The 7,527-nt window shown below is 37.3% G+C and overlaps 1 pseudogene; it reads left to right on the plus strand.

Annotated features, from left to right (window-relative positions):
* Positions 1-4,899: 4,899 nt before the first annotated feature.
* Positions 4,900-5,412, plus strand: LOC100606889 (annotated as a pseudogene).
* The last annotated feature ends 2,115 nt before the right edge of the window (positions 5,413-7,527 follow it).

Here is a 7,527-nt window from a genome sequence, read left to right on the forward strand (position 1 = left end):
CAGTTTCTGGACCCTTTATCCTACTCCATTGATCTATGTATTTCTCCTTCTGTCAATGCTACTCTGTCTTGATTACCTTTATAATAAATCTTGAATCAAGTAGTGTAATTCTTTTAACTTTGTCATTCTTTTTCAAAATTTTTTTTTGTATTTCAGATCCTTTGCATATCAATTAAGAATTTTAGAATCCGCTTGTGAGTTTTATAGGGAAGTTTCCTGGGATTTTGGTTGGCATTGTGTTGAATCTATTGATCAGTTTGAGGAGAATTGACATTTTCATACTATTGAGTCTTCCAAACCGTGAGTATAGTATATCCTCCTATTTAAGTTTTCTTTAATTTCTCTTAGTAGTCTTTTATAGTTTTCAATGTGCAGATCTTGCACATTTTGCATCACATTTATCCCTAAATATTCTATGTGTCTGATGCTGTTTTAAATATTTTTAAAATTTAAAATATCCAGTTATTCACGGCTAATGTATAAAAGTATAATTGATTCTTGTGTATTGACTTTATATTCTGTGACCTTACTAAGCCCACTTATTAGTTGTAGGTTATTTATACAACATTCTAGAAGATTTTCTGTTTGGACAACATGTTATCCACGAATAATGAGAGTTTATTGTTTTCCCTTTCCAATCTGAATGCCTTTTTTTCTTGCCTTATTTCATTGACTAGAATTTCTTCTATTCAGTATCATGCTGAATAGAAGCGGGGTGAATGGATAGCCTTGCCTTATTACTGATGTTAGGAGAAAAGCATTCAGTCTCTCATCAGAAAGTGTCATGTTAGCTACAGGTCTTTTGCAGTTACCTTTCTTTAGGGTATTCTATTCTTAGTTTGCTTAGTGATTTAATCAGGAATGAATGATGCATTTTTGTGAAATGTTTTCTCTGTGTTTGTAAAAATGATTATATGTTTTTTATTTATTCTTTTATTCATATAGTGAATTACAGTGATTTATTTTTGATTGTTAAATCTACTTTATATTCTTCAATAAATCCCCATGTAGTTATGATAAATCATCCTTTTTATATAGTGTTAGATTCAATTTGCTAAAATTTTAAGAATTTTTGAGTCTTTTTGAACGGTATTAGTAGTTTTCTTTCTTGTAATGTCTTTATCTGATTTTGGTGTCAGGGTATTCTGACCTTGTAGAATGATTTGGGAAGTATTCTATTCTCTTCTATTTTCTGGAAGATTTCATATAGAATTATAATTATTTCTTCATTAAATGTTTGGGAAAATTTGCCAGTGAAGTCTAGGACCAAAGTTTTCTTTGCGAGAAGGTTTTTAAACTACAAATTAATATTTGACTATTGTGATTATTGATTTATTCTTGAATGAACTTTGGCACTTTTTGTATTTTAAGAAATGTGTACATTTGTCAATTTCACCAACATCGTCAAATTTATTGGCATACAGTTGTTTCTGTGGCTTGAATATTTGTCCTCCCCAAAACTGATGTTGAAATTTAATCCCCAATTTGGCAGTATTGAGAGGTGGGTCCTTTAAGAGTTCTTTATGTATTCGAGATACTAAACCATTATCAGATACATAATTTGCAAATATTCCCTCCCATTTTGTGAGTTGTTTTTTCACTTTCTTGGTAGTGTCCTTTGAGGTCCATTTAAAAAAATTGATAAAGTTTAATTATCTATTTTTTCTTTTTTGTTTATTGTTTATAATATTCCCTTATTATCCTTTTGATGTCTGGAGGATCCATGGTGATATCTCCTTTCTTATTTCTGATATTGGTAATTTGCATCTTCTTTCTTTCTCCTGATCAGTCTGGATACAGATTTTTACATTTTATTGGTCTTTTCAAAGAGCCAACTTTTGATTTAATTGATTTGTCTCTGTTTTTTCCTATTTCCTATTTTATTGATTTTTTTCCCCTTACCATTATTATTTCCTTTCTTCTGCTTACTTTGAGTTAAATTTGTTTTTTTTTTGTTTGTTGTTTTTTGTTTGTTTCTTAAGAGCAAAGCTGAGGTCATTGATTGGAGGGCTTTCAGTTTTTCTAATATAGGGATTTAGTGATTTGAATACTCTTCTGAGTACTGCTTGAGCTGCATCCCACAGCTTTAATTATGTTGCGTTTTCATTTTTCTTTTAGTTTACAATACTTTATAGTTCTCCTTTCAATTTCTTGTAGCAGTGAACTTCAGGGACATGTGTGGAATATCTGTGCCCAGTGAAGGCTGTTTCAAGTCTCAAGGTCTGAGGCTCTGATGGAAGGCTTAGTCATATATGTGCAACTGGCCATGGCAATTGAAACTCAGGAGGTTGGGTGCGGTGGCTCATGCCTGTAATCCCAGCACTTTGGGAGGCCGAGGCTGGCAGATCACTTGAGGTCAGGGGTTTGAGACCAGCCCGGCCAACATGGTGAAACCCTGTCTCTCCTAAAAATACAAAAATTAGCCAGGTGTGTTGGCGTGTCCCTGTAATCCCAGATGCTCGGGAGGCTGAGGCAGGAGAATCAGTTGAGCCCAGGAGGCAGAGGTTGCAGTGAGCCGAGATTGTGCCACTGATTGTGGTCAGGACCCCAACAATGAAACCAGATTCACATACATCAATCTTGATGTTTGGGCAAAGCAACCCTAACAAGGTGCTATGGCATGGTGCATTACTCCAGGTGTACAGAACAAAATAGTCAATCCATCAGTGACCTAAAGAACATGCTGAAGGCTACATTCCCAAGGGGTGGCTTGGAGACATGCAAGGAGTAAGCCACCAAACATACTGTGTTAACTCCTTCTTCACAACAACCAAACAGAAGAATTCTCTATTGCTAACCACTGCCACTCTGAGGTACAGGTTAGATGTGGGAGTAAGGGATGGTTAGGGATTGGGCACCATTTGGTCTACTATTACACAAAACCAGGAGTCACTTGTTTTAATGGAAGTTACTCTTTTTTTCATTTAAAAATATAAAGACTAGACACCTCTGCTTTGTGTGGGCTTGCTTTCCCCCGATCACGTCAACCTTTCCAGCTCTTGGAACAGAATCCAAAGTCCTTAGCATGATACACAGAGCCCCACCTGATCTCCCCACCCCCCGGGAACTCCCTGCCTTCATCTCCCACTGCCCTCCCCCTTCATGGCTCTGCTCCAGCCGTGCTGGCGAACACACACCAGGCCCCTGCCTGCTTCAGGTCTTTGCCCGGAGTGTTCTTAGAAATCCTCATTACTGTCCCCTCATCTCCTGCATGCCTCTGCTCAAAGATCACTCCATTGAAGGCCTCCTGGCCACTGTAGCTAAAACAGCTGCCCCTGCCATTCTCTGCGCCCTTTCCTCACACCTGACAATATATCGTTAACCTGAATATTTATTTTTTTACCTGCTCCTCCTCCAACTCCCAATGAGACTGTCTGCACCATGGGGGCAGGGACTGTTTCTGGTTCGCTGGGAGGTCCTGAGGCCTAGCACCATGCCTGGCACAAAATTGGGGCTCAGTAAGAGCCTAATGAATGAATGAATTAGATATAGATAGACAGTAGGTGGAGGGGAAGAAGGAGGGTATTTGGAACACAGTAAGATATTTTATTTTCAGCTCTAGGCTGTAGAGGAAATGCTCAATTAAATTCTTAAGTTTTCTCTCAGGACTTAAGTTTCAAATATTATATTTAATACCATAAAATTTATTTTATAAAGATGATTTGGTTTCCTCTTAGAGGCTAACCTTGTCTAATAAGTTTTTTCTTTCTTTCTTTTTCCCTGATGACAAGTCACACATTTATAGAAGAAAATTTAAATGATGCAGAAAGGAATAAAGTAGAAAGTGAAAAGTCTACTGGACTGGAGGTTAGGGATAGCTGTGTCAGCAGGGCTTATCAAAATGTCCCTGTGGATAAAATGGCCACATCAAACGGTCCTGCTCTGCTGTTTATGTTCTTTGCCTATTTTTAAAGGAAAATACCTTTGAGTGTTTGTACACTTAGAATCCAAAGTCCTTAGCATGATACACAGAGCCCCATCTGATCTCCCCACCCCTGGTACTTCCCTGATCTCATCTCTCACTGCCCTCCCCTCCCCTTTAATGTACTGTGAGCTTTACAAGTTTCTTTTTTAAAAAATTTACAAGTTTCTTTTAACTTGTAAAGCTCACTGTATATTAAAGATAACAGCCTTTTGTCCATCGAATATATGTTACTTTTTTTTTTTTTGAAACAGAGTCTTGCTCTGTCGCCCAGGCTGGAGTGCAGTGGTGTGATCTCAGCTCACTAGAACCTCCGCCTCCCGGGTTCAAGTGATTCTCCTTCCCTTCCTCTCGAGTAGCTGGCATTACAGGTGTGTGCCACCATGCCCTGCCTTTTTTTCCTCCAATTTATTGCTTTTCTTCTAACTTGGTGGTGTTTTCTGCTGTTCAGAAGTGATTTTTCATTGAGTGGTCAGTTTTATTAATCCTTTGCTTTTACTGTCTCTACCTTTTGTAGTGTGCTTAGAAAGGTCTTGCTCACCCCAGGGTTATAATAATACTGTTCACCTACATCTTCTTCTGGTACTTGTCATGGTTTGATTTTATTCTGTCATGTTTAAATTTTAAGGCACGCCCCTTTTGAGGGTGATAATAGACATGTATTGAGTGCTTACGATGTGTCAAGCTCTGTTCCAGGTGCCTTATGTGAATCAGCTCATTTGAATGTTCAGTAAGTCCAGATATAGGTCTGGTAGATCCTTGTTTTCACAGGTGAGGAAACTTGAAGACAGGGTGGTTGGGTACTTATGCAAGACCACACAGCTAGCGAAACCTGGTCTGTCAAATACTGAAGGCTACAAAGGGTTGTTGTAAGGATTAGAGTTGTTGTACGTGAAGTCTCTGGAATATAGTAGGCAGTCTATAGATGGTAGGGTTTATTAATTATTATTACATAGCTCCCATAAACATAATTTCTGATGGCTGCATATTATTTGGAAAATTGTATATTTCAAGGTAAGTACATTTCTAAAATATTATTCCTTTAAAAGCATGTTTAGAATTCCATGGGAACAAACAAAACTTTTATTTGAAGAAACAATTGTCATAAAAAGAAGTTCCAGAAAGATTGCATTAACATGTGTTTCACTGGGCAATGGGATTGTGTGTGTGTGTGTGTGTGTGTGTGTGTGTTGTGTGTGTGTTTAAATCTTTGTTGGCAGAGCAGAGCGGCTGGCCGCTAGAGGTCTCTGATGCCCGAGGAGCTGTCAGTGGCGCGACGGAGAAAGCGAGGGATCACTAACACCTGAGACGGACTACAGACCAGCACGTGCCAGAGGTGGAAGTCCAAGTTAAACGCAAAAGGACCACCTCTTGAGAACCAAGAATGTCAGTTATACCCGAGGCCTTCTCAGCAGCAGCAAGCACCTGTGGTGAATTTCCAAGCTGAACTGAGACAAGCATTCTTAACTGAGACACCAAGAAGTGGTTAAAGCCGTATTGGAACAGCAAGGAATCTGATTCCAAGGAAAAACCAGTCAATGTAATAAAGATATAATCTGTAATTTTTCAATGTGATGTAGATTCATTTAGTCTGTCTTTTTATGTTTGTTGCTTTCATTTTTTAGGAAAAGACTATTACAAGGTTGATTTTGATTTATTACCTTTTTTTTTCCTTTGGGATTTTTCTTTTTTTCGACTTTGAGATTAGAATGCTCTCATTTCTGAGGGTTTACTATTTACTTTTTATAAAATAAGAGCAGAGAGGAAGGGGGTTTATTGATAAATTCTCTTCTAGCTTTTCTTTATGTCTTTTTGCAATATTACCTCTTAACTTGAATTAATTAGGCCTATTTATGCCACCATTCTGAGTTTAAATCCAAGGAGACAAACAGAAAATTTCTGAGAAATTCTCCTTTGTTGAATCATTTATACCCAACATTTTCAGTTTATTTTTATTTTTATTTTTATTGTTTTTTGAAACAGGGTCTCGCTCAGTCACCCAGGCTGGAATACAGTGGCTTGATCTCAACTCACCGCAGCCTCCGCCTCCTGGGTTCAAGCGATTCTCCTGCCTCAGCCTCCCGAGTAGCTGGGATTACAGGTGCATGCCACCATGCCTAGCTAATTTTTGTACTTTTAGTAGATACGGGGTTTTGTCATGTTGCCGAGGCTGGTACTGAACTCCTGACCTCAGGTGATCTGCCTGCGTTGACCTCCCAAAGTGCTGGGATTACAGGCGTGATTCACTGCACCTGGCCAGTATCCAACATTTTCTAGTAATTGCATGGGCTTGGTTGCAAGCAGATGGTGGAATCTGATCATTGTCCCAAGCTCTTCCCCAAGAGTAAGACAATTTTTCATTGAATAGGCGGGCACATTTGATTTTTTTTTAACCTAGGAATTTTTTAGCTTATCAGGTCAGTTCACACATTCTTATAAATTTCTAAGTACAATATTTAAATCATACATTACGGTCTGCAAGTAGGACCATTTAATTTTCTGATATTTAATTATATCCTATTTTATTCTAGTCTGAACTGCTAGTTCTACCTAAACAATACTAGCTTAGGATTTCTTTAGAGCAGGGGTTGGTAACATACCTGGTCCGAAATTTTATTGGAACACAACCATGTTCACTTATTACATGTGATCTGTGGTTGCATTGGTGCTACAGTGGCAACTTTGAGTAGTTGTGAATGATCGAATGACAGGTACAGCCTAAAATATTTAATATCTTGCCATTTAAAAGAAAAAAATGGCTGAACTTTGTTTTAGAGTAGCAGATTTAAAGAAGAAAACACCAAAGTGAGGCCAGTGAGGCTATTGATAACATTATAGAAGGTGATGAATAAAGGATTATAGACGTTTATATGAAGTATACATTACAGGGTAGAGAATCAGATGAATTTCTTGGGTAAGGGATGACTCGAAGAATCATGTTAAAACTTGCTATATAGGTAGATGGGTAGCTCTTAAAGACATTTAGACAATTGGTACCCTTTTGCATTATAAAAATATAAGGCACATGATAGCCAGAAGAAATAGATAAATAAACCATTATGTTATGAATATCAGTTCAATTTTTGTTTGGTACCTAAAAATTTACTAGGATATGCATCCAACTGGATACTTACCCAATTGAGATGCAAGGTGTAAATATTAGTAATATTAGCATGACTTTTAAATATTTTGTTACATTGTTTTCTAAAAGCATCACTAGAAATAGGGATTGCCACTAAAAATTAATAGACCATTAGTTTGTTAGGACCATTCTTTGTATTCTGTTTTTTTGGTAAATAAATATTTACAATAAAGAAAAAAATTGTCTATATTTCAGTTTTCATAAAACAGAATGTTTAAACATTTTTCTGATCAGAAAAGTAGCCGCAATAACTGCTATATTTTTTAAAGGCTGTGATTAAACAATGCTGCCACTCTGGAAAACAGTTTGGCAGTTCTTTAAAAAGTTGAACATAGAATTACCATATGATCCAGCAATTGCTCTCCTAGGTATATAACCCTAAAAATTGAAAGCAAGGACTCAAACAGATTCTTGTACACCAGTGTTCATAACATGTATAGTAGCCAAAATGTGGAAACAACCC

The sequence above is a fragment of the Nomascus leucogenys genome, chromosome X, assembly GCF_006542625.1.
Source record: "Nomascus leucogenys isolate Asia chromosome X, Asia_NLE_v1, whole genome shotgun sequence".
Taxonomy (NCBI): Eukaryota; Metazoa; Chordata; class Mammalia; order Primates; family Hylobatidae; genus Nomascus; species Nomascus leucogenys.